Raw genomic sequence first — 9,959 nt, 5'->3', positions numbered from 1 at the left:
ACACCTGTTTCTGGCATATCCGTCAGATGGCTCCAGCGTGTCTGGCATGTTGTTCACTCATGTCCGGTACCTGGTTTCGGCGTGTGTGACACCTTTTTCTAGCATATCTAGCAGGTGATTCCAGCATGTCCATCAGGTGGTTCGCACAAGTCTGGCAGGTGGTTCAGTTGTGTCCAGCAGGTGGCTCTGCACTTAGGGCACCAGGTTCCGCCATGTCCAGCACCTGTTTCTGGCATATTCGGCAGGTGGTTTCAGTGTACCTGGCACCTGGTTCAGGCATATCCAACAGGTGGTTCTGGCATGTCTGGCATGTGGTGCAGGGGTATCTGGCATATGGTTCTGTTATGTTCGGAAGGTGGTTCTGGCGTGTCCGGTGGGTGCTTCTGGCGTGTCTGGCAGTTAGCTCTGGCATGTCTGGTGGGTGGTTCTGGCGTGTCTGAGTGGTGGTACCAGTGTGTCCGACGGGTGGTTCTGGCATGTCTGTTGGGTTGTTCTGGCATCTAGGGGCCTGGTTCCAGCATATCTGACAGATAATTTTGGCCTATCTGGCTGATGGTTCCAGCGAGTCAAGCAGGTGGTTGCGGTGTGCCCAGCAGGTCGTTCATGCGTGTCCAGCAGGTGGGTTCAGGCCTGTCCAGAAGGTGGTTTCAGCACTTCCAGCACCAGGTTCTGGCATATCTGACATGTGGTTCCTGCATTCCCGGCATGTGGTTCCACATTGTCCATCAAGTGGTTCATGCGTATCTGGCAGGTGGTTCAGCTTGTTTGGCAGGTGGTTCTGGCATGTCCATCCAGTGGTACTGGCGTGTCACTCAGGTGGTTCCAGTGTGTCAGGCTTGGGGTTCCTGTGTGTCAGGCATGAGTTTCCGGTATTTTTGGAAGGTGGTTGTGATGTGTCAGGTGGGTGCTTCCAGGTTGTCCGGCTTTTGGTTCCTGCATGTCCGGAGGGTGATTCCAGTGTGTCCAGGACCTGATTCTGTATGTTGGGTAGTGGTTTTTGCATGTCTAGGTGGTGGTTCCGGAGTGTCCGGCAGGTGATTTCAGCATGTGCAGCAGGTTTTTCCAGACTCTGTGGAAGTTGCTTCTGGTGTATTCAGGACCTGGTTCTGGCGTATCCGGCAGGTGATTTTGGTGTGTCTGGCAGGTTGTTCTGGCCTGTCTGGCAGGTGGTTCTGGCGTGTCTGGCACCTAGTTCTGCCATCTCTGGCAAGTGGTTTCAGGGTGTCTGGCCATGGTTCTGCCATATCCGACAGGTTGTCCTGGTGTGTCTGGCAGGTGTTTGCGTGGTATCAGGCAGGTGACTACGGTGTGTTCAGGACCTGATTCCCTCATTTCAGGTGGTGGTTTTGGCATGTCTGGGAGGTGGTTCCTGTGTGTCTGGCTGGTGATTTAGGCATGTACCACAGGCTTTTCCGGCCTGTGTGGAAGTGTGTTCTGGTGTGTCAGGCAGCTTGTTCTGGCATGACCGGCATTTGGTTCTGGAATGTCCGTAAAGTGGTTCAGGGTGGTCTAGCAGATGGTTCAGGCTAGTCCTGCAGCAGTTGCAGGCTTGCCCGGCACCGGGGTCCGGCCTGTGCTGGACCTGTTTCTGGCGTATCTGGCAGATGGTTTCGGCATGTCCGGCACAGGGTTTCAGCTTAACCGACAGCTGATTTGTACTTTTCAGGCAGGTGTATCTGCCATGTCCGGCACCTGGTTCTGGTGTATTTGGCAGGTGGTTTCAGTGTATTTGCCACCTGGTTCCCGCATATAGAACAGGTGGTTCTGGCATGTCTGGCAGGTGTCTGGCATGTGATTCCGGTATGTTCAGAAGGTGGCTCCGGCGTGTCCAGTGGGTGCTTCTGGAGTGTCCAACAGTTGATTCTGGGATGTCTGTTGGGTTGTTCCGGCATATAATGGCATGCTTCTGGTGTATCCAGGAAGGGATTTCGGTGTGTCTGGCAGGTTGTTCCGGCAAGTCAACAGATGGTTGCGCATGTCCAGCAGGTGGTTCAGGCCTGTCCAGAAGGTGGTTCAGGCCTGTCGTGAAGGTGGTTTTGGGGCGTCCGGCACCTGGTACTGGCATATCTGACATGTGGTTCTTGCATGCCCAGCATGTGGTTCCAGATTATCTGTCAAGTGATTCAGGAATATCTGGGAGGTGGTTCAGTCTTGTCTGGCAGGTAGTTCATCTTTGTCCGGCAGGTGGTTCTGGCATGCCCTGCCAGTAGTACTGGCGTGTCATTCAGGTGGTGCCAGCATGTCAGGCAGGGGGTTCCTGAGTGTCTGGCATGAGTTTCCGGTATGTCTGGAAGGTGGTTCCAACGTGTCAGGTGAGTGCTTCCGGGGTGTCCAGCAGTTGGTGCCCACATGTCTGGCATGTGATTCCGGTGTGCCCTGAATCTGGCTATGTCGTGTCCAGGACCTGATTCCATCATGTCAGATGGTGGTTTTGGCATGTTTGGGTGATGATTCCAGCATGTGTGGCAGGTGAATTCAGCATGTCCAGCAGGTTGTTTTGACGTGTCTGGCAGGCGGTTCCAGATTGTTCGGCATGTGGTTCTGGTGTGTCCAGCACCTGGTTCTGGCATACCCAACAGGTGGTTTAGGCATGTCTGGCAGTTAGCTCTGGCATGTCTGGAGGGTGGTTCTTGTATGTCTGGCACCTGGTTCTGGCATATCTGGCAGGTGCATTTGCATTGTCTGGCACCTACTTCTGCTGTATCCGACCTGTGGTTCCAGCTTGTCAGGAAGGTGGTTCTGGGGTGTCAGGCAGGTGTTTCTGCTGTGTCCAGCTGCTGGTTCAGCCATGGTTGACAGGTGGATCAGTTCTGTCCAGCAGGTAGATCAGTCATCTCTGGCAGTTTGTTGCAGCATGTTCTAGGGTGGTTCCAGCATGTCCAAAATGTGATTCCATCGTGCCTGGCAGGTGGTTCCAGCGTGTCAGACAGGTTCTTCTGGCGTGTCAGGAAGGTGGTTCCATTGTGTTTGGTGGGTGATTCTGGCAGTTCATGCAGGTTGTCCCACCATGTCCGGCAGGTGCTTCCGGCATGTTCGGGACCTGATTCTTGCTTCTCTGGGGTTGGTTCCAGAGTTTGCAGGTGGTGGCTCCCATGTTTCCAGCAGTTGGTTCCAGCGTGTCAGGCAGGTGGTTCAGGCGTTTCTGGTGGATGGTTGCGGTATGGCCAGAGGGTAGTTTGGCAAGTCTGGCAAGATGTTCAGGCCTGTTAGTCAGCTGGTCCAGGTGCACCTGGCACATGGCATGGCACATGGCATGGCCGACCTCTCCAGGCATTTCTGAAATACGGTTCTGATGTGCCCAAAAGATGGTTTGGGTGTGCCAGACATCTGATTTGCTCCTCTCTGGGAAGTGCTTTGGGGGTGTCCAGCAGGTGGTCTGGGTGTTTCCAGCAAGTGGTTTGGCATATCCAATGTATCATTTAATTATATCTGGCCTAGGGTTATGTGCCGTAACCACCCACAAGACATGTTGGAATCACCTGCTGGACACATTGGAACCACCTTGTGGAGATGCCAGACCCACCCCTGGATAAGCTGCAACCAACAGCCAGACTCGACTGACGGCTGGAACCAAGCTCCTTATACGCCAGGAAAACTGACCACATGTGCCAGAACCACCTGCAGGACACACTGGAGGCACTACAGAGACACACGAGAACCACGCAAAACACACGTCGCAATCAGGTAGGGGACATGGTGCAACCTCCTGCTGAATGGTCCGGAACCACCTGCCAGAAATGCTGGAACCAGGTGTCCAACACGCCAGAACCACCTGCTGGACGTGCCTGAGCCACATGCCCGACTTGCAAGAACCACCTGCTGGGCACACTGGGACTGCCTGAAGTATAATCCAGAAACAGGTATTGCACACGCCAAAAACAGGTGCAGGTAATGAATGAAAAACCTGCAAAACATGACAGAACCAGGTGCCAGATATGCTGGAAACACCTGCTGGACGCGTTGAAATCCCCTGCCAGATACACCGCAACCATGTGCCGCACACACCAGAATCACCTACCAGACATGCCAGGACCACCTGTTGGATACGCTGGAACCAGGTGCCTGATTCGCTAAAACTACCTCCTGGACATGCCAGAACCAGGTGTTGGACACGCTGGGACAACCCACAGGATGCGTCAAAATCACCTGCATGATACCCGGGAACCATGTGCCAGACATAATGGAACCACCTGCCGGACACGCCAGCGCCACCTGCCAGATACGCCAGAAACAGGCGCAGCACACGCCAGAACCAGGTGTCCCACATGACTGATCTAACTGCCAGACAAGACTGAAGCATCTGCCGGACATGCAGGAACCACCTTTAGAATGTACCAGAAACACATGCCAGACCCCATGGAACCAACTGTCAGATACGCCGGAACCAGGCACGTGGTACGCTGAAGCCACCTGCCAAATAAGCCAGAACCATGTGCCAGACATGCCGGAACCACTTCCTGGACAGACCTAAACCACCTGCTGTGCACGCCTGAACCACCTGCCGAACACGCCAGAACCACCTGCTTGACTCACCGGAACCACCTGCCAGACACACCAAAATCACCTGCCGGATACACCAGAACCAGGTCCTGGATATGCCAGAACCAATTTCTGTCAAAGGCCAGAACAACCTGCCAGACACGCCAGAATCACCCACCGGACATGTGGGAACCAACTGCCAGACACGCCGGAACCAATACCAGGACACTCTGAAAGCACCAACTGGACACGCCGGAATCAGGTCCCGGATACACAGTAGCCACCAGCCAGACACGCAGGAACCACCTTAAGAATGTACTGGAAACACACACACAAGACACACGGGAACCAACTGCCAGACACCACGGAACCAACTGTCAGATACGCCAGAACCAGGCGCCCAGGATACTGAAGCCAACTGCTGAATATGCCAGAACCATGTGCTGGACACTCCTAAACCATGTGATGTATACACCAGAAACAGGTCTGGCACAGGCCAGAACCAGGTGCCGGACATGCCTGAAACAGCTGCCACACACACCTGAATCACCTGCTAGACCAGCCTGAACCACTTGATGGACAATCCGGAACCACATGCCAGGCACACTGGAACCAGGTGCCCGACATGCCAGGACCACCTGCTAGACCAGCCTGAACCACCTGCCAATCTTGTGAGAACCACCTCCTGGATACACCAGAAACAGGTGTCACACATGCCAAAACCAGGTCCTGGACACAACAGAGCACCGAAATCACCTGCCAGATACACCAGAACCACTTCACGGATACTCTGAAATCACATGCCTGGCATGCCGGAACCACCTCTCAGATATGCCAGAACCATGTGCTGGACACGCCGGAACTACAGGTGATTTTGGCGTGTCCAGCAGGTTGTTCTGGCATGTTAGGCTGGTGGTTCTGGCTTGTCTGGCAGGTGTCTGTGGCGTGTCCGGCACCTGGTTCTGGTGTATTCAGCAGGTGGTTTCAGTGTATCTGGCACCTGATTCCGGCATATCCAACAGGTGGTTCTGACGTGTCTGGCAGGTGGTTCCTGTGTGTCTGGCATGTGGTTCTTCTACGTTTGGAAGATGGTTCCGGCGTGTCAGTTGGGTGCTTCCGGCATGTCCAGGAGTTGGTTCTGGAGTGCCATAGTCATGGTTCCACCGTGTCCAGAAGGTGGTTCCTGCATGTCAGTCAGGTGCTTCCAGTGTGTCCTGTGGGTACTTCTGGCATGTCCTGGCCCTGATTCTCGAGTCTCTGGTGGGTGGTTCCAGAGTGTCCCATTGGTGGTTCCAAGATTCCAGCAGTTCGTTCCATCGTGGCAGGCAGCTGGTTCACCCATGTCCAGTGGGCGGTTCTGGCATCTGCAACAGACAGTCTGGAAAGTGGTTTCGGCATGTCTGGCAGGTGGTGCAGGCCTCTCTGGCAGATGGTTCAGTCTTGTCCCTCAGGTGATTCAGTCGTGTGGGGCACCTGGTTCTGGCGTGTCTTGCAAGTGGTTTAATCATGTCTGGCACCTGGTTTTGGCATGTGCGACACCTGTTTCTGGCGTATCTGGCAGGTGGTTCTGGTGCATCTGTCAGGTGGTTCTTACAAGACTGGCTGGTGGTTCAGGCGTGTCCAGCAGGTGGTTCTGGTGTGTTGGGCACCTGGTTCTGGTGTGCCCAGCATGTGGTTCCGGATTGTCTGTAAAGTGGTTTAGGCTGGTCTAGCAGGTGGTTCAGGTGTGTCCAGCAGGTGTTTCAGGCATGTCCTGCACCTGGTTCTGGCCTGTGCTGGACCTGTTTCTGGTGTATCCATCACATGCTTCCGGCGTGTCCGGCACATGGTCCTGGTGTATTCAGCAGGTGGTTTCAGCGTATCAGGTGCCTGGTTCCAGCGTATCTGACAGTTGGTTCCATGGTGTCTGGCAGGTGGTTCCTGTGTGTCTGGCACGTGGTTCCAGTATTTTCTTAAGGTGGTTCCGGTGTGTCCTACAGGTGATTCCTACATGTCCTGCAGTTGGTTGTGCTGTGTCCCGGGCCTGACTCTGGTATGTCTGGTGGGTGGTTCCGGTGTGTCTGAGTTGTGGTTCAGGCTGCCCGTCGGGTCATTCCAGCTTGTCCTGCATGTGGTTCCTGCATATAAGTGGCCTGGTTCTGGAGTATCCGTCAGGTGATTTCAGCACGTCCAGTAAGTTGTTCTGGCGAGTCAAGCACGTGGTTCTGGCATGTCTGGCAGGAGGTTCAGTCATGTCCGGTGGGTGATTCGGGCTGCTCCGGCAGGTTGTTCAGGCTTGTCCATCTGCCAGTTCTGGTGTTCCTGCCAGCTGGTTCTGCTGTAATGGCAGGGGGTTGTGGTGTGTCCCGCAGGAGGTTCTGGCATGACTGGCGGGTGATTCTGGTGTCTCAGTCAGTTAGTTCCTGCATGTCAGTCAGGTGGTTCTGGCATGCCCAGAAGGTGATTCCATCATGTCCAGTGGGTAGTTCCGGTGTGTCCAATGAGTGGTTCCAGCATGTCCGGAAGGTGGTTCCATCATGTCTGGCAGGTGATTCTGGTGTGTCCCGTGGGTGATTCAGCTGCGTTTGGTGGGTGGATCAGTTGTGTCCAGCTGGTGGATCATTATGTCCTGCATGTGGTTACTGTGTGTCCGGGGCATGGTTCCTGCTTGTCAGAAAAGTGGTTCCATCATCTCAGGGAAGTGGTTCTTGCATGTCCATCAGGTGGTTCTGGCATGTCTGGCAGATTGTTCAGGCATGCCCGTCAGGTGATGCAGGTGCTTCTGGCACCTGCTACAGGCGTGGCAGTCCCGTGGTCCAGGCATTTCTGAAACGTGTTTCTGACATGTCAGAATGGTGGTTTGGGTTTGTCTGGAGGCAGTTTGGAAGTGTTTAGTAGGTTCTTCAGGCGTGTGTGGCAGGTGGTCCAGGTAGGTATGGCAGGTGGCTTGCTGTGTCTAGCATGACCTTCCTGCATATCTGGTCTGTGGTTCCAGCATGTCTGGCTGGTGGTTAAGGGTTGTCCAGCAGGTGGTTCCAGCATGTCCGGGTGGTGGTTCCCTCCAGTCCAGCGGTTGGTTCCGGCGAGTCCAGCACCTGGTTCTGGCATATCTGGCAGGTGGATCCTGCGTGCCAGGCAGGTGGTTCCAGATTGTCCCTCCAGCAGTTAAGGCATATCCGGCAGGAGGTTCCATCTTGTCTGGCTGGTGGTTCCAGAGTGTCCAGCATGTGGCTGGGGCAAGACCGGAAGGTGGTTCTGTCATGTCTGCTGGGCAGTTCTGGCATTTCCAGTGGATCATTTCACTATGTCCGGCAGATAGTTCAGGCGTGTCCAGCAGGTTGTTGAGGCATGTCCGTCAGGTAAGCCAGGTGCACCTGGCACGTGTTCCAGACATGGCCATCCCGTGGTCCAGGTGTTTCTGAAATGTGGTTCTGACATGTCCAAAAGGTGGTCTGGCTGTGTCCAGCAGGTGGTTTGGGAGTGTCCAGCACCTGGTTTTGGCATATTCAGAAGGTGGGTTTAGCATATTTGGTACCTGGTTTCAGCATATCTGGCACCTGGTTCCGGCGTATCCAGCTTGTTGTTTCAGTGAACCAGGCACCTAGTTCCAGTGTATCCGACAGGTGGTTCCCATGTGACTGGAATTTGGTTCCTGCGTGTCCGGCAGGTGGTTCCGGTGGGTCCTGCAGTTGGTTCTGGCATGTCTATAGGGTGGATGAAGTGTGTCTGCCTGGTGATTGAGGCATGTCCAGCAGGTGGTTCAGGCTGGTCTGACAGATTTTTCAGGCTTGAGTGGCAGCTGGTTCTGGCATTCCTGCCACCTCATTCTGGTGTAACCAGCAGGTGGTGCCAGCTTGTCCCTCAGGTGGTTCCAGCATGTCCGTTGGGTGATGCCTGCATGTCAGTAAGGTGGCTCCAGTGTGTCAGGTGGTTCCGGCGTGTCTGGAAGGTGGTTCTGTCATGTCCGGTGGGTGGTTCTGGTGTGTCTGAGGAGTGGTTCTGGCATGTGCAGAATGTGGTTCTGTCATGTCCAGAAGGTGATGCTGTCATGTCTGGACTGTGGTTATGGCATGTCCGTTGGGTGGATCAGGGCTGTCTGTCAGCTTTTCCCTTCCTGTTCAGCAGGTGGTTCCGGCGTGCCCAGGACATGGTTCTGGCATGTCTGGCAGGTGGCTCAGACCTCTCCAGCAGGTGGTTCAAGTTGTCCGGCAGGTGGTTTAGTCGTGTCTGGCACCTGGTGCTGGCTTAGCTGGCAGGTGGTGCTGGCGTGCCTGGCAGGTGGTTCTGGACTGTCTCCCAAGGGATGCAGGTTATTGGGCCCCAGCCAGACACGATGGAGCCACCTTCTCGACATGCCAGAACCACCTTCTGAAAACGCTGGAACCATCCCCAGATATGCTGAAACCAACCACCAGACATGACTGATCCACCTGCTGGACAGCACTGATCCACCTGCCAAACACAGCTGAACCACCAGCCAGACACACCAGAACCACCTGCCTGAGACCCTGGAAACACCTGACAGTCACGCCGGAACCTCCTGTCAGATACAGCAGAACCAGGTGCTGGACACCATGAAACCACCCACCGGATACACAAGAACCAGGTGGTGGACATGCCAGAACCACCTGCCAGACAAGCCAGAACCACCTGCCAGACACACCAGAATAGCCTGCCAGACACGCCAAAATCAACTTCTGGATACCCCAAAACCAAGTCCTGAATACACCAGAACCAACTTCCACACAGGGTGGAAAAATCTGCCGTACAGGCTGAAATCACCTGCTGGACACGCCAGAACCACCACCCAAAGATGCCAAAGCCGCCATCCGACATGACAGAATCAGGTCCTGGACACGCTGTACCCACCTGCTGCACACGCTGGAATCACTCACTGGACATGCGGGCACCAACTGCCAGCCACCCCGGAAGCACCCTCCTGACACATCAGAACCACCTTCCAGACACACTGGAAACTCATACCAGACACTCAGGAAACCCCTGCCAGACATGCTGGAACCACCTGAATGACACGCCAGTACCACTGGCAGGACATGCCGGAACCACAAGCCAGAGAAAGCTGAACAACCCGCCAGACAAGACTGAACCACCAGTCGGATATTACTGAACCACTTTACAGACATCTGGAACCACATGCCGGGCACGCTGGAACCACATGTCAGATATGCCAGAACCAGGTGCCAGACGTGCAGAAACCACCTTCAGGACAGACCTGAACCACCTTTTGCACATGCCTGAACAACCTACTGGGACACACCGCAATCATCTGCTTGACTCGCCGGAACAACCTGCTGGACACGCCAAAATCACCTGCCAGATACGCCAGAACCTGGCCTCTTTTACGCCAGAACAACCCAACAGACATGCCAGATCTACCCACCGGACACACTGGAACCACCACTCAGACATCCAGAACCACCCTCCAGACATGCCGGAACCAACTGCCAGACACTCTGGATGCACCCACTGGACACCCCAGA

This window comes from Equus caballus, chromosome 27, assembly GCF_041296265.1.
Source record: "Equus caballus isolate H_3958 breed thoroughbred chromosome 27, TB-T2T, whole genome shotgun sequence".
Classification (NCBI taxonomy): Eukaryota; Metazoa; Chordata; class Mammalia; order Perissodactyla; family Equidae; genus Equus; species Equus caballus.
Note: the sequence above shows the minus strand (reverse complement) of the source record.